This window comes from Sus scrofa, chromosome 11, assembly GCF_054392235.1.
Source record: "Sus scrofa isolate SSC_HxYL_T2T_F1_AM1 chromosome 11, Sscrofa_HxYL_maternal_Yorkshire_Landrace_v2.0, whole genome shotgun sequence".
NCBI lineage: Eukaryota > Metazoa > Chordata > Mammalia > Artiodactyla > Suidae > Sus > Sus scrofa.
Genome location: NC_139393.1, coordinates 84011657 through 84031663, shown reverse-complemented (window position 1 = coordinate 84031663; position 20007 = coordinate 84011657). Strand labels below are relative to the sequence as shown.

Sequence of the window (20007 nt, the reverse complement as noted above, 5' to 3'; positions counted from 1 at the left end):
GCGAAAGATCACCAACTTCTAATTTTCTAGGCTCTCAAAGAACTTTTGCTGATATCGGCTCATTAGCCCGCCCTGACTTGGAGAAAGTAAGAGGGAAAGCCACGCAGTTATCTCATTTTCTTCTAAAGGAAAAAAACTCCCAGTCGTGGATGGATGATGCAAACATTTCAAGGTAGGAATGTGGGCAGAGCGGAAGTGCGTAGAACCTCAGGAATAAGACTGCAGAAAACCATGATGCTCTTTGCTCCTTGTCTCTAAATTCCCAGGTCAACGTCCCCACTTCCCTGAAGAAGGATTGTAAGCAGCACATGAACGGCCACGCGCAGCTCAGCTGTGGCCCATGTGAGAGCTGTCCCTCTGTGGCCAGCACCCAGCGTTTCCAGTTAAGGTGGCTGAATTAACCTAGGACGGGCCACTGACTACCCGCCCCCTTTTTTTTCAGCCTGGCCTGGTTTCACTCAGAGATTTCCAGCAATTCCTTGCACCTCCTCAAACGTAGTCACTGTCTGCATCTTTTCTTCTCAGAATTCTTGAAACTGAAAACCACAGATTGATCTTAAATTGAAAAATTTATAGAATACAAAATAGCAAATTCACAAAGGAAGAAGTAAAAGTGAAAGCAAACATCTGGGACTGAACGGGCTTGAATTCGTCCGTAAGCAAGGGACAATGAGGTGCGCTTATTCCCAAGCAACTGGATTCGGCTGAAAGCCGTACAGTAGTGGTCATGGCTGACGAGTGCTCTCATACGCGGATGCCAGCGTTAATTTTCACAACAACTTTCTGGAAAGCAAACTGGTCATAAAAATCTAAAGTCTATAAAATTGCATGCCTTGAGACCTTGCAGTTCCGTTTTGAGGATTTCATACTTGGCAACTTAGTGCCATCCAACAGGATCGTATTTTTGTCCCATAATTTGAAATCTGCAGGCAAGCAGCCCCGGGCTAGGCTTCTGGTGCCCTAAGTCCAGTCTTCCTCCTCTTTTCCTTCATAGTGGTTTTTGGATCTGGTCCCAAGACGGCTGCCTATCGCCACTCATTGCATCAGCCTCCCAGGCAAGAAAATAGGCGTGGATAAAGCAAATGCACAAGATATGAAGAGGATGGGAGCCAGATTGCCATGCCTACAAAGGGCCACCGCAGAGGTGCCACTCAGCCCCTTCTGCTCACACTGCCTGGGCTTGACTTTGCCATGTGGGAGAAGAAATAATTAGCCAAGGATATTTCCACCTTAACAAAATCAGTATCATATTAGCAAGAAAGCAGAAACACTGTAGATGTTGGATGGGCAAGTAATAGTGTCTTCAAAAAGAATTACTGTAGATTACATATACATTTTATGCAATGCATTTTATAACGTTGTGCATAACACATACAGATGATGTAGATAGACAGACAGACAGACAGAGAGCTACATAGAGAGAGAGAGAGAGATGAAATGGGAAGCAACCAAAAGATTCCAAAATTAAGCATGCAGATCAGAAAAATGTTCATAATCCGTGGCGTGGAATACTATGCAATCAATAAGCATCAAATCAGAGAAGGATATTCCACATTTGGCAGAACTTCCTGAGGTATTTACTGCTAAAGGAAAACTAGACTTGACAGAGTAGGAATGGAAAGGGATTGTCCAGGGAGGGAAAAATCCACATGTGTGTGTGAACACGGAAAATTAACCAGGAAGAGATACCAAAAGTATTAATGGTGATTATAATGGTGGGGAATGGATTTATAAGTGGCAAATGATTATCTCTTGCATTTTTATGAGTTCTTCAAAGTTTCTGCATTGAACAGATACTGCTTTTGTCTTCTTAAAATTAACAGCGATGAAAAAACAGAAAAGGGTGAGTTTAACTTTTCCTGATGGTTTCTCAAGAAAATGAGTCGCTTGGTGGACTTGGGCCAAAGCAACAAAAGCTGGTTTCTGGACGCGGATGGTTTATAGTCAAGGAGCTCAGCCCATATTTGCGGGAAGCCATCAGGTGGCTTCCTGCCAGGTGTTCTCAGCCAGCCGCATTTGCGTTCAGTGCAGGTAAACAGATGGAGACGAGTGTGCTCTGGTCTGTTTTTCATTTAGCACTACTTTCACAATTGTATTAATTTTTGAAACACTTGTTTAAAACTAAAAGTAAGTAAAATGCTACTATGCACTGGTCTTGAGTTGTTTTCCACAAAAGGATGGCGACTTTTTTTTTTTTTTTTTTTTTTTGGGATAAGCTTTCATTTGGAAGCTTTTCTTGTGCAGTTGTAATTAAAACTGCACAACAGTTGCATTTCTGGGAGAGGGGATCCTCTTTGCTCAAATGAGCGAGCTCTTCACTCCCAAGCAGAGAACACAGCACAGAGCAAGCCGTAAGGGGACCTGTATTTGTGTTATGCACACATCCATGTTTATGTGATGCGCAGCCTCATAAGGGCAGCCTACAGCCCCACGGCCAGCTGGGGCCCTTCTGTTTGAATTGTGTCAAGTACTGCTGACGTCATGCCGAGAAGGACCACCTCGGCCAGGGTCTAACAAGTGATGCTGAGTCTGGGTTCCCTCCACTGTCAGACACAGCCCTCCCAGTGAGCAAGCAGCCTTGTGACCAAAGCGAGAGGTCCTGTTCTCTGTCCTGGTGCCTGGACCCCGGGAAATAGAACAGAAGGATGAAAACTCATGCTGGGCCATCCACATTTTCTGCTTAATTTCTTCATTGTGGAATATTTCTATTTCCTAGCTCAGGAAGCAAGGTCAAAGGGAGAATCTTTTCTGGTAAAATGCCTGTAAACCACACTGGGCTCTTTTTCAGTGACAGCGTTTACCTCCCTATTTCACTTCCCGTTGTTCTCCAGAGGCGCAAAGAAAGAAGTGACCTATGGCATCAGGAAGACGATGTTTGGTGGGGACTCCAAACGAGACTGCTCTTTGTATCCAGGTAGCCTTTTAAATTTTTATTTAAAATTTAAAGAAAGGTTTTAATTAAAAAAATTATTTTTAGGACTGCACCTGCAGCATACAGAAGGTCCCAGGCTAGGGGTCGAATCAGAGCTGCAGCTACTGGCCAACACAACAGCCACAGCAATGCCAAATCTGAGCCTTGTCTGCACCCTACACCACAGCTCATGGCAACGCTGGATCCTTAACCCACGGAGTGAGGCCAGAGGTCAAATGTCATCCTCATCGATACTAGTCGGATTCTTAACCCACTGAGCCACGACAGGAACTCCCCAAAAAAGTATTATTTTATTTTGCTGGGTCGCACTTGCTAAGATCTTGAGGCAGGTCCCCGTCTCACTCAGGAGCCTGACCACTGGGTAGAGTGGCCCCTCCCCGGGTGTATGTGTTCAGCCCCACCTGTTGGATGTTCCAGCACGTGTGACTGTTACTTGGAGTTGTCAAAGCCCAGCTGCTGGTGGTGGATGACTGTTGGGTGTAAGAGCCGCCTTTTAACTTTTCTCAAGCCTTCTAGATTTCTCTCCCAAGTCTGTCATGAAGACGAATGGGGCCACCTATGCCCATGTGTGTCCATTTGACTCTCCCATGAGATTCCGGCACCGAGTGAATGAAAACACGGTAACAGTTCCCCAAAGTCGCAGATTCTCCATTGAAGTGTGGGTTGTCCTGATGGGAAACCACCCAGCTTCAGCGTGTCAGTGACACATCATCTCTTGAAGAGTGGACGTGGATAAGTGCAGACCTCAAAAGGGCCATGAGGGTGACTTTTGGGGGCTGCACACAGGGCTGGCTGCTGCTCCATCAGGAAACAGGATGTGCAATATCCCTCCAGGCACTATTCTTGTGTGTGTGGTTGTCATCGTCTACTCAGCTCTTCTAAACAGCCAGGTAGAAACGGAACGGCCCCCTTACTCGAGTACAGTGATGACAGTGAGGTTTAGCTTCTCCCTCAGTCCTTTTTGAAAGGAGGAGGTAAGTACCCTCATTTCGTGGGGAGTCCCTGGAAATTTATTTCTGGGAAATAAAACCCTCAAGAGGACACTTGGGGAAAAGGGACAGTAAGTTCTGACCAGCAGAAGGAAAGTTGTAACAAGATTGGACTTCTTCCCCTTTAAAACTCTCTGCTTTGTGCAGATGGAATGCTTCATGCTGTAAATGGAGCTACATTTAATCCCTTAAACATGTGTCCCCAAGCCATTATGGTGGGATTATATTTGTCATGGATTCTATTGAGATGTGTTCATTTTGCACCAAAAAATATGAAATAGATGGATAAAATTTCATGGGCTCCAAACATTAGAATTCGTTCCTGTGTTGAGAAGGAGGGGCTGTGACAAAGTTTTCAAGTCATGACTAAGAGCCAGGGAGAAAGACCTAGTGACAACTTGTTCCTGACTTGCCTAATCACTTCAGCCCCAGGAGGCATTTTAAAAATTTCCTGCGCTGTCATCATTTAGTGAGTCACACAGCAGATGAACAATTCTCTTTTCCCGGCTTCCTCAGAGGCCGGCACTGATCAGGGGCTCAGGAGGGACCGGCTACAGAGCAAGTGTTGCTCCTGGAGACGGAGGATCTTTCATCCGTGGGGGGGGGGGGGGTCAGAACCTCTGAACGTGCTTCAGACACGCCTGGGAGCAATGTTGTCTATGGGTAGAGCCACTCGCAGAGAGCAAGAGATGGTGTTTTAACCTGCGGCTTCTTGGAGAATTTCAATCCCAGCCCATCTCTGTGGATAACAATGCTTTATGGTGGCTCTTAATTTTTTTTTTTCTTTTTGCCTTTTCTAGGGCAGCTCCCTCGGCATATGGAGGTTCCCAGGCCAGGGTCTAATCGGAGCTATAGCCGGCGGCCTACGCCAGAGCCGCAGCAATGTGGGATCCGAGCCACGTCAGCAACCTACACAGCGGCTCACGGCAACACCGGATCCTTAACCCACGGAGCAAGGCCAGGGATCGAACCCGCAACCTCATGGTTCCTAGTCGGACTCGTTAACCACGGCGCAAAGACGGGAACTCCCATAGTGGCTGTGAGTCTTAGAGAAGTGATCTTCACAATCTAAAAAAAACCTGGCTCATACGTTAAAACACATTGCTCTAGTGACATTTTGATGTGTGGTTTTTTTGGTAATGATGGTTTCTCAATTTTTTTTCATTCAAAATTTTTTTCAGCAGCATTTAAAAAAATTTAAAGTCCAGTCGATTTATAGTGCTGTGCCAATTTCTGCTGTACAGCAAAGTGACCCAGTCATACACATATACACATTCTTTTTCTCGTGCCATCTTCCATCATGGTCTATCCCAAGAGACTGGCTAAAGTTCCCCATGCTGTCCAGCAAGACCTCACTGCTTATCCCTTCTAAATGTAATAGTCTGCGTCTACTAACCCCAAGCTCACCATCCATCCCACTCTCTCCCCCTCCCCCTTGGCAACCACAAGTCCGTTCTCTGTGTCTCTGCGTCTGTTTCTCCTTTGTGTGTTTTGATGCGTTTTCATGGCTTTCTTGGTGTTAACTACCCTTTTTATTGCCAATGTCAAGGAACTGTCATGGTCTCATCATGTTTCTGAGTTTCTCTTCTTTACTGATCAAAGAAGATTGACCCAAATCACCTTTATCTCAGGCAAGTACAGTCCTGCCAAACCACTTCTATCCCGTATGATTTTTTAAACTGGTGCCAAAACATGTTTAATTGGGTTTATTTCCATTACTAAGTTTTGTGAGGATGCCAGTGTTTCATTTTTTAAAGCAAATAAACAATCCTGGATACGCTGCGAGGAGTACCCTCCAAAAGGATACCCCTCAGAGTAAAAGACTTTTAAGCCATATGTTGTTTCACTCCCTCCCTCAGTATATTGATATTTTATCGCTTAGAAACCCCCTCCCCTGCTTCTTCTAATGCTTAGTCTTCCAGTGGCTTGTTTCCTAAACATGGGGGCTAAAATTGGGACAGTCTGTCTTGGCAATATTTTCTGGACCAAAGCAATTCAAGATGAATGTAAGTTTCGAAGAGAATAAACCATTTTAGATGAATTACGCTTCTACTGACTCAAGCGGTGGGTTTTGAAAGGAAGAATATAGCCATTTAAACCTTGGGAATCCTTTGCAACACGGAACAGCATCAAGTGTGCAAAATAACGCCCGTTGTGAGCAGAGAGCAAGGAAGGACCTGTTCCTTTTACTGAAAAGACTGGACCTGGCTCTGCTTTCCAGGCCCCTCCCTGGGGCCTGGGATCACAGCGCCTTCTTACTGGCACCTGCTGCCTTGTTTAGCAGGGTGGTCACTGCGGTTGTTGAAAAGGTCCTTGAGTGACCTTAAAGGCACATCCTTCCGTTTGTGGTGGGAGTTGGCTCACCTTCTTGTCACCCATGGACAGCCTTCTCCGAGGCTCCTAACCACGCTTCTTTGAGGATGGTGGTGTTTGGCCGTCTCCTGAGGAGGTGTCCTTCGTAGTAGGCATGTAGCCAGAGGCCCATCCTCACGACGAGACATCTTCGGCCCCAAAGCAAGAGCTGAGTGAGCGTGTTGAGTTATTGTTGAACTTAATACATCAGGGTAGTTTGAGCATACTTTTTTTGGCAGGTGGGGGGTGGCTACACTTGCAGCATGTGGAGGTTCCCAGGCCAGGGGTCGAATTGGAGCTGCAGCTGCTGGCCTACACCACGGCCACAGCAATGAGGGACCTGAGCCATGTCTGCAACCTATACCGCAGCTCATGGCAAGGATGGATCCCGACCCACTGAGCAAGGCCAGGGGTGGAACCTGCATCCTCATGGATACTAGTCGGGTTCATAGCCTGCTGAGCCACGACGGGGACTCCCAGTTTGAGCACCCTTGAGGGATAACAGGAAAAGGGTGAGGAAAAATGGAAACAAATGAGTGCTTTTCTAAGGCAGAGAGAAGCACAGTTCCAGACATACTAGAAACCACATCAGAACAGCTTTCCAAATCCCCTAGTGAACCTGGCCCTCTTCTCACTGTCATCTCCTCTGCCAGGCCCCTGTTGGTCCTTGGGTGAGCCGCTCATGCTGACTGTGACCTTGGCTTTCACACTAGAGGTGGTAGAAGCCAGTTCCAGAACATGGAAGTGAATAGAACGGAGTCCTGGAAGCTATGAATTCACTTCTCGCGTGCTGTCTGCGGTCTCTTTAGTGGTAAGGACCAGTGATTACCACAGGCAGGCTCCATCAACAAGGAGTGGAGAAGGGTGGGTTCAGATCCTGCTGGCACAGTGGGTTAAGGATCCAGCACAGTGGGTTAAGGATCCAGCACTGTCATTGCAGCTCGGGTCACTGCTGTGGGGCATGCCCGATAGCTGATTTGGGAACTTCCACATTCACAGGCATAGCCAGAAGAGAGCAAAAACAAAAACAAAAAACCCTCTTTCCAATATGCCTGCTTCCTAAAACACTGCCCCATGAGTCCCTTTATAGCTGAACCCAATTATGTTCTCATATTATAAGATAGACAAATTTATCTTTGAAATGTCCCAAGTTCACATGACAGAGTAGCTTCAAGATTTTAAAATCAAAAAAAGAGAAAACCAGCTTTCTTTTCAGTAATGCAGAATCACTGAGTGGTGGGTCTCTGCTCCATACTGACTGATAAAGCGCTGCCTTGTTTGAAATCGCTCTGATTTTATATCCTTTCCATGCGCCAATATATTCATTCTTTTCCTTCTCCACTAAGGTGATATGTCCGTGGATAATGACCTGTGCAAACAAGGTTACCAGACTGAGGAATGAGCAAAGGCCTCTGGTTGGGACCAAGGCATAGTCTCCTGATCTTTCAGACAAATATTAGCCTCATGATGGAACGTGAGCTGGCGGCAGGGCCAGGAATGAGTGATGGCCAAAGCCATCCCTACTAAGAAGCAGCTTTATCTCCACTTCATCTCAAGCCCCATCACTCTGAGCAGTCTTCCAACTGCAGAAGTCCTCAGAGGCCACTCTGCTACCGGGCTGACATCTAAATGACAATGTGGAGATAAAACGCAGTGACTTCACGATGGGAATAACTGGCAAGCAGCTTTTTGATCTATGGCATTTGAGAGACTGAAATACAGACTCTCGCGAGGCCATGGAGAAATTCCCAGTTGGGTGATGTTGATGGATGGATGCTTCTCAAGCTTTTCTAGAGCTTTACTTCCTTACTTGGGGCCGGTACTAGCGACTTCTTCTATTATCAGAGATTGTACGTGACTAAGCCCAGTACCAGATTTTTTACTAAAAAAGATTTTTATCAGTTGTTTATAACATTGAATACAGACAAACCTGGTTGATAATGGGAGTTTCTTATGGATCATTAACTGAGTGTTCAGGAGATCCTACAGCCAGGCCTCCTCTCAGAACATAGGAATGACATGCATTTTAAAAATTCAAAATATTACCTGTATGTCAGGCATAAAGAGAAGCAGCAAATCAGTTTGGAATTCCGGGAGCAATGAGCCTTGGAATAAGAATATGCTTTTAAACAGACTGCCTAGAAGAACAAAATGTTACCGTGTAATGTAATCTTGGTAATTTTTTCACTGGAGCTTTCCACCCACGACTTCTGCAAAGAGAAAGTTCTCTGGAGTCTATGCTACCCAGGATCCAAGGTGCAGCTACGCTTTCCTTAACAGCAGCTGGCGTGCCGGCTCTTGGGTGAGGTGTCCCGGGACTTCTCACTGGCCCTTCATTATCCTTTTTTGTTCTGGGAAGCGGCCATCTCGTTCGTTAGGAAGTGGAAAAGGCCGGGGTTAGAGCTCGCCATACTTGCTCGAGAGAAGTAAAACTAAAAAAGAAATGAAGCTGTTCAAAAAGGCGTTTAAAGCTCAGCTAGCGTCACTCAGCTCTGAAGTCCTCGCCCGTATCTAACTGGGACCGTTTCATAACGAACTATGAAGAGAGCAGAATCATTTAAATTAAGGTGATAAGAGTTGATGTCATCTCTGTTGAACCATTAGAATTTTTGTCAGAAATTCAGACTAACTGAAGCATTCATTGAAAGAACTCTTAGCAACTAGGCTATGTTCTCTTTCTTTGACCTCCTGTTCAGAAGGTCACCACCAATCCTGGACCCTGAACCCTAACGATGGTTTTGCTGAACAAAGAGAGAAGGTATTGAGAAGCACACTGGGGCGGCCTCACTGAATTTCAAATCTGGAGATTACAGTGAATTCGCCGAGAAGAGACAGAGGAGAAGGCATCGCCGTCTTAGGACAGCGGGCCTGGGGAGTTTCAGGACAGTTCCTTTAGGCTTGTGTCCTACATAGCTGAGCAACGCATCTTGTGAGGATAGGAGGCCGCCTCTTTTAAAAAGTTTTATTTTTATTTATTTTATTTCATTGTTTATTTTACTTTTTTTGGCTGTGGCGTGCAGTGGCTCGACGTGGGATCTCAGTTCCCAGACCAGGGATTGAACCTGGGCCGCAGTGGTGAAAGCACCGAGTCCTCCCTCCCTCCCTAGGCCCCCTCTTTATCGGCTCTTCATTCCTATTTTACTAAGAGAAGAAAAGAGAACAACAGAAGAGCAGCGGGCATGATATTTAAACTATTGCCCACTCCATTTTTTTTGTTTGTTTTTGGTAGGAAGTCAACATCCCTGATGAAATTAAATGAGTGGGCCCTTTAGGTATGTAGGTTACTACCTCTCATTTCTCTTTGCCTCTGAAGACCAGAGGCAAGGCTTACTGGCAGTACCACTGAAGACAATGATCCTGTGGAAGGCTAATCCCGAAAAATCGCTGATGGACTTTCTCTGACTGATCCACATCCCTCCGTGTTTTAAGGGTAAAACATGGCGGGATGATCTTCAAAGAAAGGCCTTACCTCTTACTGATCTTCATTTGCCTGAACCTTAGTTAATTCGTCTGTACCACAGACAAAACTCCGACTCTGTAGAGTGATGGGAAGCCCCTAGAGTTCCTGGAATGTAGCAGGTGCTCAACAAATTGGAGTTACTATCAAGAAGGTCCAAACAGATGGACCAAAAACTCACAGACAGGTTCCCTCCCCAAATTTCCTTGCCATCTCTTCGCCACAGTTATTTGCTAATTCCTAAATCATCGGATCGACGGTATGCTCTTTCATCCCTGTAGCACTCAAGAGTACGTTTTCGAAAAAGTGCAAAAAAATGAACAGTGTCTATGAAAAGGCGTAACAGCTGTTGATCGAATCACAGGGCACACTCGCCATCAAATTCCTTCTTATCTTTTCTCCCAAACTCTCGTATAAGCCCGGGGACCTGTTCTCTAGAGGTTCCCACAAGCTCTACTTCAATAACTCTGTGGCGTGGCTCCAACACTCACAGAGATCTCCTGTAAACCATTTGTTTTATGGTGTAATCTCACCACTCTACACACAGTGGATATGTTATCAGAGCCTTCACGTATTTCATAATGATCATTTGGTCCAAATATGTTATTTTAACATCCGGGAGGCGTCATCACCATGCATGACTCGGAAGCATCATTGCGGTCTTGTCTGAATAAGATGTCTAGGAGTCCTTGGAGCTTTTACAGGCGTGGAGGTGACACATCCAACCTCATCTCCCAATGGTCCGTGGGGTCTAGGTGAGATGGGCGGTGGGAGGGCAGTTTGAACGGGTATCCACTCTGTCTTAGGCGGATGGGGCTGGAGGATGGATGGGAGGAGGCAGAAAGCGGGGGGGCATGGTGGACAATGTGCCGCCGCTTTGGAGAGGGCTTGAGCCTGCTCCTCTGGAAGGTGTGGGTGTCACAGTCAGAGGCGCGAAGACGTGGATTTGCTCAAAGACGAGGAGAGGCGTGTCACCCCTTGGCTAGACCTAACCCGGAGCCTTCCTGGCAGGGAGCATCTCCTGGAGGTGCTGCCAGCATGGAGCTGTTGAGTCAGTCCGTGCTGTGGCGCGTGTCCAGGGTGACCACAATACGAGCCATCACGGGTAGATTCTCCTTTTAGGATCGGCTAGTTGTTCCATTATACAACCCAATTTACTTCAGACATCTCAGCTGCTTTTTGACTAAAGCTGGTGAAATTTTCCTGTAGTCAAAACTTCCTCTTAGTTTTATGGGAGTTGAATGGGGCACAGGTAGGCGATGGTACATAGAGCCCTTGTGTTTCAGCACGAGATTTCCTTTGCCAATTAAGTGATGGTAGCTGACAGTCTGTTTGAACTCCTCAGTGGCTTTTAAGATATTTTCATGTGAGTGTGTAACGTGGTAGATTTCTCTCTCTCTCTCTCTCTCTTTTTTTTTTTTTTGCTTTTTAGGGCCACACCTGCGGCATATGGAGGTTCCCAGGCTAGGGGTCCAATCAGAGCTGTAGCTGCCAGCCTACACCACAGCCACAGCAACACGGGATCCGAGCCACTTCTGTGACCTATAGCACAGCTCATGGTCCTTAACCCACTGAGCAAGGCCAGGGATCAAACCCGCAGCCTCATGGATGCTAGTTAGATTCGTTAACCACTGAGCCACGAAGGGAACTCTGTGTTGGATTTCCGTGTCAGCCGTAGTGCGTGGGCCAGCTCACACTACGGAACCCCCGTCTCAAGGATGTCCTCTTTAAGATAAGGCACTTTATTTTAGCAATAGGTCAACGCAGAGTCAAATCAACTGGTGAAGCCTCAGCATCAATCTGAATGGTCAGCTGACTTATCCAGGCAGGACAGATAATCCCACAAATGATGACGCCCCAACTTCTCCTTCGAGGCGTGCCTGGATTGTTTGGACCACGTGTCAGCGCAGATCGAAGATGGCAGGAAGCTGTTAGACCCCTTGGACCAGCCAGGCCCAGTTGCCTGGTTTCTCCCCCGAGAGACCGTCCCTCCTTGTAGGGCAGCACCTCCTCTCCCGCAGCAGACACAGGCTCCCTGCAGCCCAGCTCTGCCCTGGACCGGACCAGGGTGCAGACATGGAGATGTACGGGAGGCGCTCAGCCTCTTGGTGGCTGAGCCTGGACCTGCCCCACCTGCCTGCCTCCCTCCCTCAGCCCACAGCCGGCCCCACTCCAAGGTCCGCTGGGCCTCAGGTCTGGTTCCGAGCCCCAGCCAAGCGGCGCTTGCGCTGTGCCTGGCTCTGACTTAAGGCCGCATTCGTGGTGACCAGGACCGGTTTTGTGGCTGGCGTTGTCCCAAGCACCCACTTTTCCTGGAAGCATCCTATTTTCACACTTCGTTTGACAGCAGCCATGAAGAGGCTCTTTTTTTTTGAACCGATCTTTTAATTAAAGTACAGTTGATTTACAAAGTTGTGCCAATTTCTGCTGTACAGCCAAGTGACTCAGTCATACTCAGATATGCATTCTTTTTAAAAATGTTCTTTTCCATTGCGGTTTATCCCAGGAGTTTGAATATAGTACAGTAGGACCTTGTTTAACCATTCTAAATGTAATGGTTTGCATCTGCTCCCCATGAAGAAGCTAGTCTTTTTTTCAATTTGCTTTTCAAGGCCACATGTGTGGCATATGGAGGTTCCCAGGCTAGGGGTCGAATCGGAGCTGCACCTGCCAGCCTACACCACAGCCACAGCAACGCAGGATCCGAGCCACATCTTTCAACCTACACCACAGCTCATGGCCACACCAGATCCTTAACCCACTGAACGAGGCCGGGGATCGGACCTGAGTCCTCATGGATCCTAGTCGGGTTCTTTACTCCTGAGCCACGACGGGAACTCCACGAAGAGGCTCGTCTTATCCTTGACATTCAGACGGAGCTCAGAGAAGGTGAGAACGTTTCTCCAAGTCTCCAGCAGATGGCTGGGCACTGGGGCCTTGACCCTGGCCTGAAGTCAGCCTCCTGGTGTCCTGGTCCTGATGGCTGGAGAATAGAGCTTTGTCCCTCTATTCTCACGCCCACTCGTGGGCCTGGGTCTCATGGTCCTTCCGCTCGGGTGCCGTCTGTAAGTCCTCTGGCAGGCACCTCACTGGCGAGGCCTCCAGTCCCAGCGACCTGCCAGAGCTCCCGAGATCACTTCCGCTGGGTCTGGTGGCTGAAGGTGGGGTCCCTGGGCTTCTGGTTTTACCACAGCATCGCTTGTGACCTGGGGAAACTACTTAACTACCCTGCACCTCACTTTTCTTGTGTGCGAAGTGGGGACCCTCTAAATACGTGCCTGGGAGGCTGTTGGGCTGAGGAACAATGAGGCACAACCTGCAAGTCCCTCAGAGCAGCTCCCGACAGGCTATCCTCAGCCTCGGCAGCGTTCAGACCGCCTCAGCGATGATAGCGATGCTTTCTAAGTCGGCGATTTGTCTTCCTCTAAGAAGAGCGCGGGGCACCGGCTCCTAGAGCCTCCTGTCTGCAGGACCACTCTCTGGACCTTATGTCTCAGGCACACAGAGGTGGCCCTGCTGCCTGCTCCATCCTAAACTCGTAAGCCACTGCAATGAGCAGGGCCCTGCCTTGACCAGCGGGGAGGCTGCCTTCTTTGGAAGTTGGCTGGTGAACAAGAGAATGCTGCGATGGAGGAGAGCCTGAGACACAGCAGCGTGTGCAGCAGGCCCTGGTCACCTCTCATAGGCTGCGAGCCGGAGCTGCGTTAACCTCAAACCCCCGCCTGGTGGGCCCTTTCAGCATTTTGCCCAACCCAAAGGCTGAGAAGCACAGCTGTCCTTGGGGAAAGACACTCTATTGGCCCTGGAGAGAGTGAGACGCATATTTTTTGAGAGAGAGAGAGAGAGAGAGAAATGTATTTGGCTCACATGGGTGTGGGGTTGGCAAGTCCAAAATCACCAGGGTGGGCTCAGGTTGGAGACCCACGGCAGAGCCAATGCTACCGTTCAAGTGTGAAGCCCACCTGCTGGCAGAGCTTCCTCTTCTTCAGAAAGTTTCTTTTTAAGGCCTTCAACTGATTGGACGAGACCCACCCGCATAATGTGGGCAAATCTGCTTTTCTCAGAGTCCACTGATTGACACGTTGGTCTCCTGTGGAGAAGACTCTCATGGCAACATCCAGACATCTTTGGCCAAGTACCTTGGCACCATGGCCTGGCCAAGTTGACACGTAAAATTAACCATTGCATGGGGCCTTTGGAAGGGACTGGAAGCCCCATACACTTTCACCCCCTGCCTGGGACTGCCGCGCCCTCAAATTCCTGCTGCAAATGATCTTGGGCCAAAATCACTTCGTCTGGTCCAGGGTTGTCATGGCAATTCCGAAAGTATCCTTTTTGGGTGACCCTGGGGCTTTGCAGATGGACAGACGGCATGCTCGTGAAAATGGCAGATGTATTTTTGCAGAATGTTCTCCAGACATGGGGTGAGTTCTTCTGTGACACTTATCAACCATGGAATCACACACACTCACACACACACACACACACTCACACACACAGCCTCTGGTGTTCCCCCAACGTTCTAATTAGGGAACTTTGTCCTGGAGGGGACATGAGTGAGATTTTTGAGTTATACCCATGGAGCCCCGTTTCTCTGGCAGGTGCATAGAGAAGGACAGGTGCTACTGTTGATTCTCCGACTGAGGATACTCAGAAGATGGGCTTGTGCAGGGAACTGACATTCTGCATCTTGTGTTGCGTTTATAAAAGAGCACCAGCCTGTTAATAACATACTGGATTATTCTGATAGACGGGAACACTCTGGTGCTTATGATGTGCTTCTGAGATTTTACGGATGCTCAAAGGAACAAAAATACGATGCCTTAATCCTCCGATTTGTACGTGCAGCACCCATCATTATTGTTTGGGAACCTGCTCTGTCGTGCTTTTACTGGAAGGTCACACTGGACAAACATTATTTTTTATGTCAAGTAGGTAGTGAAACGGTGCAGAGGCTGCGCGATCTGCGCGAGCAGGGAGTGGAATCGCCCGGACCTGCTTGTTAGCATTTCTGAGCACTGAGTTTTCCCTCGTGGGACTTGCAGCTATTCTGAAAGAATGTGGATGTGGGAGTCAGAGATTCCTGCCGAAGCAAACGCCAGCTCTGAAATCAAAAGCTTTCTGTCCTGTCTCAGAGGAAGGAGAACGTAAATGGGTTCAGGCTTTGCTAAATGAGACCTGTGACTCTGGGAGGCCAGCGCTTTTCTGCGAAGCTGGGCGCAGGTTTCCCCAAGGCTCCCGTCCTGGGACCTGGCTCTGCCACCTCCCTCCCAGTGCCTCCAGCACGGAAGCATCTGCGCGGCGTCCCAGCCCCCGGTGTGCCCCGACCAAGGCTCTAGGCTCCGTCCCGGGCTCCAAGTCCAGCCTCTCGCTGCTCACAGGCGTGCCCCTCCCGCCCCCTCCTGGGATTCTCCCAGAATCCCCTGCTTCTCAAGTCCTCATTTCAGCAGTTCCCTGGCTCTCCGCCTGGAAGGTCCTCGCTCGCTTATCATTTTGGAGCGTCTTCTCCGCTTTTACTCTTATCCTGCTTCTCTTCCCCAGTAGCTGTCGCCTCTACTAAACACTCAAGGGTCTGATGTGGTACAAACATTGACCTGTCTTACTCCAGGACCCAACTGATGCAAAAAGCCCAGGTTCCTCAAACCATTGGTGGCTCCTCTTCTTCCCTAACAGCAATGGAAGCCAGGGCTGAGACCCCTTGAGGGCTCATCTGACTTGATTACCACGGGTATCAGTGTGCGTTTCCCTCGTCGTGGATCACAGTTTGGGGGCCGGGAAAGAGGATATTCTGTAACAGCTCGGAAACCAAAGTCATTTAGACTCTCTGACCATCTCTTTAGTTATCTGGGTAATTTCAGTGGATGCTGGGGGTTTGTCAGCATCTCCCCTTTAGGGGAAATAGTTATTTTTTGAGATCCAGGGCGTCAGCACTAAGCTTGGGGGGCAGGGAGCCCCAGCGCAGTTTGGAGGAATAAATGAGCCTCCTTTCTCTGTTGGTGCTGACAATGAGAGGAGGCAGGTTTCATGTGACCATGATGCATTGCCAACCAAGAGAAATGGGATGCAGACTGGAGTCTGGAGGAACCCTGCCAGGATAGCTTTGGCTCTTGTGACTTTAGTATGTGATGGCTGAATGTCCAGCTGCTACACCTGCACCTCTTTGCCCCGGGACCTTTTCTGGCTGCTAGAGCTTTTCTGTCCAGAGTAGGGCAAAAGTGCAGGGGGCACCCCACCCCCTGGTTCAGCCCTAAAGCAATGATTGTCAGGGACAACTCAGAGAAGCCAATTAACTGGAAGGCATTTTATGAACCGGCCACTAAGCTGGAGGAGGGCGCCACCAGGGCAAGACCCGTTCTGCGGGGACTCGTGGCCTGCCTCTTCCTGGTGATGGGGCCGTGATGAGGGAAGCTGGGGTGGAGGGTAGCTTAATGCACAGACCTGGCGCAGGGTGGAGAGACTGCCCAGAGTGCAGCATGGTCATCAGCTTCCTCAAGACGATGCCTTGGAGGGAGTCGGCAGAGGGGATGATGTTTGCTTGATAGACCCGAGGCCACTTATTCCACCATGTGGACGTCTCTCTGAGTGGTTCAGCCAAGCTTGCATGTTTCCCCAGGGGTATTTCAGGAAAAAGAGAGGGTTGGAAACTTTAGACTCCAGTAGGAGATTACAGACACAAACCCTGATGTTGGTTTTTGACGAGAGAAGCACGGATTTAAACCTTGTTTCCATTCGGCCATCAGATTCTTGGAGACTAACACGACCCTATGCTCAGTAAACTTAGTGTTGTATCGTAGGCAATAAATGCATTTGTTTTGGGTGTGTGATGGGCAGAGGTGTCTGTGATAAGAAGCGCATACTGAAGTTCAAACCTGGTGTGATGAAGTAGGAGAAGGTTTCCCAACCTTTTATTACAACATTTTCAAACATGCGGCAAAGATGAAACTTTCAGTCAACACTTATGTAGACTCTGCCTAAATTCTATCATTAACCCTAGAATATACTTTTGCTTTGTCATCCATCCATCCATCCATCCACCCATCATGTCTCTCATCTCTTCATCTATCTCTGTACCTGTATCATCTCCATACATTAATTCAGTTTAGATTTTAGCTCACATTCCCCTTATATGCATCAGCATATGCACCATTAAGTAGAGTTCAGTATTTTTTAACTGAGTTTTCTTTTCATGAAAAATTTGCAGTCGCAGAAGTGGACAAGCTTTAAGGGCACGCATGCTGAGGTCTGGCACACGATGACCCTGGGTCACCTAACCTTTGCGAAGCCACGCACTGTCACCCCAGAAAGTTCTCTCAAGCTTCTTCCAGGTTAATTCCCACCTTCCTCATCCCCAGAGGCAACCAGGACTGATTTTTTTCTTCCATGTGGGAGAATTTGGTAGATACGTATTTCTCTTTTTGAAGAGAGATTAAAAAAACCCATACCCATGTTAAATATATCATAGAATACCCTTTATAGGAGTTCCCGCTGTGGTGTGGTGGGTTGAGAATCTGTCTGCAGGGGCTCAGGTTGCTGCAGAGGTGCTGGTTCAATCCCCCACCCACTGCAATGGGTTAAAGGGGCCAGCATTGCTGCAGCTGTGGCGTAGGTCAGAGCTGCTGCTCGGCCTGGGAGCTTCCATACGCCAATGAGCAGCCAAAAAAAAAAAAAAAAAAGAATATCATTTATAAATTATATTTACTGCCTATGTTTTAGGAAACAATAGAAAGACAATCTTGGCCCAGGGACGGCAAGACCCTCTACCCGAGAGTAACCTTAAGGGGCTTGATATCCCCCCACTCCCCCCAGGAGTTCCACTTTGGCAGCCCCCACCCCCCCAGCAGGGTTCTCCTGGGGCTCCAGAGGGTAATAGAATCCAAGTGTGCTATAATTTTTTATTTTTTATTTTTTTTTAATTTTAAATTCTGTATTATAATTTTTTAAATAAGAGCTTTAAAATACCTACACATTACACAGTTTTTGTTTTTCTTCGCCAAATCATCAAACAGACCTACACCTTTTTGTTAGGCCGTTTTGTATTTATAACCACAGTGAATGTCTCCCGCAGCACAAGGTTGGAGAAAGACGCCGTAAAGGATGAAGCTATTCCCCGGCCTCTGGGTGCGCCAGGGATTGCGCAGTTTTGAAGGTTTCAAAATTAGCTGAAAAAGGTATGTTTGACTAGCTCAGAAGTCAGCTAATAAATTTCCTTTTTCTGAATCAAAACAGCCTGAGCTTAATGGCAGGGATCCCAGGACGTGAACAAGAAAAGCGAGGGCAAGCTAGAGTGACATGCCAGGGAGAGAGGCAAGACCCGTCCCAGTTCACTGGATGGGTCTGAGAAAGAAATAACTGTTACACATGTAGAAGCACGTGCTACCTTACAGAACAATCGTACGTGGCCTGCCCTCCGACTCTGAAGCACAAAACGGAGAGCGGGACCTCATTTCCTGGCCCCCAGGAAGTTTCACGTAAAAATTAGGGACCCAGAAAAAACGCTCCTTTCTTCTTTGGTTATGCACGACCCTCCAGGGACCGGCTCCAAAGCTGTGACACGCGGGCTGTGACCAGGCCATCCTCTCCGTCCAGCCCAGCACCTCCAGTGCAGGGGCCTCAGACTGAGATTTTGGCAGGAAAATCTAGTCAGAGGCCACTAGTTTCTAGGTAATGGCTTTGTTTGTTAGAGGTAGTTAACCTTTGTAAATTCTGTTTTGTACGGCGTTCCCATAGTGGCTCAGCAGAAACAAACCCAGCTGGGATCCATGAGGATGCAGGTTCGATCCTTGGCCTCGCTCAGGGGTTTAGGATTCGGCGTTGCCGTGAGCTGTGCTATAGGTTGCAGACGCATCCCTTGTTGCTGCGGCTGTGGTGGAGGTAGTGGCTGTAGCTCTGATTTGACCCCTAGCCTGGGAATCTCCATGTGCCCTGGGTGTGGCTCTAAAAAGGAAAAAGAAATTCTGTTTTGTAGACAAAGAAATTTTATTGTGAAGAATTTCCAGGAGTTCCCGCTGTGGCTCAGTGAGTTAAGGTGCAGAGGTTGTCTCTGAGAGGATGCAGGTTCAATCCCTGGCCTTGCTCAGTGGGTTAAGGATCTGGCATTGCCACAAGCTGCAGTGTAGGTCATAGATGTGGCCTGGACCCATGGTTGCTGTGGCTGTGGTGTTGGTCGATGCTGCAGCTCTGATTCCATCCCTGGCCCGAGAACTTCCATATGCCGCAGGTGTGGCCATAAAAAGAAAAAAAAATTTCCAGTTGGATTTTTCCCGTTCTGGAAAGAGCTTTTCTCTGGTTCTGATCCAGTGATTTCCTTGCTTTCGATTCCTGAAGGCCTGCACAATTTTGAGGGTCCAATGACCAGGATAGGCTTCATTGCACAGTCATTTCGTCGAGGCCAGAGCTGAGCAGGAAACAGGTCCGTCCCCAGGAGTTCTCCCTTCACTCAGCCAGCCTGCCTCTCCGCAGCAGCGCTGTGCTCCCAGCGGATGCTGTGTGCTCCCAGGCCTGCCTCCTTCAGTGTCATGGGCTGGTTTTCATCCTCGGATGGGCTCCCCTACCCTGGGCCAGAGGACCACCTTGTCTCCGGAGAGCGCCTTAGGTCTCGGCGAGGTTAGACATTGGTCTTTCTTTCTTTCTTTTTTTTTTTTAAGATTTTTTTTATTTTTATTTTTATTTTTATTTTTATTTTATTTATTCATCATTTATTTATTTATTTATTTTTGTCTTTTTAGCTATTTCTTGGGCCGCTCCCGTAGCATATGGAGGTTCCCAGGCTAGGGGTCGAATCGGAGCTGTAGCCACCGGCCTACGCCAGAGCCACAGCCACGCAGGATCTGAGCCGCATCTGCGACCTACACCACAGCTCACGGCAACGCCGGGTCCTTAACCCATGCAGCAAGGGCAGGGATCGAACCCTCAACGTCATGGTTCCTAGTCGGATTCGTTAACCACTGTGCCACGACGGGAACTCCAGACATTGGTCTTTCTAAACCTTCTCCTGGAAAGCCAGCCACAGGCAAGCACTCCTCAGACACAAGAGACGCGTCTCATCCTGTCATACAGAGACGCATCTTGACAGCCATGAGGTTCAGCAGGTGTTTTCTCCCTGCATCTGGTTTGACCTGCAGAAGAAGGAAAGCGCTTCCTTTCCCTGAAACACACGAAGGGAGAGAATCATCCGTGATATTAACAGCCACGGAGACAAGCTGCTTTCCTGTGAATGCGCGTCTCATTCCCACCGGGGGGGCTGTGTTTGCACACGATGTGGCCACAGTAGAGAAGCG

The 20007-nt window shown here is 48.4% G+C and overlaps 1 long non-coding RNA gene across 1 annotated transcript; it reads left to right on the top strand.

Moving 5' to 3' along the window:
• Positions 1-2236: 2236 nt before the first annotated feature.
• Positions 2237-19282, top strand: LOC146398728 (uncharacterized). Its single transcript, XR_014820125.1, has 3 exons — positions 2237-2914; positions 6927-7084; positions 7620-19282. It is a non-coding gene; the product is annotated as an uncharacterized LOC146398728 (long non-coding RNA).
• The last annotated feature ends 725 nt before the right edge of the window (positions 19283-20007 follow it).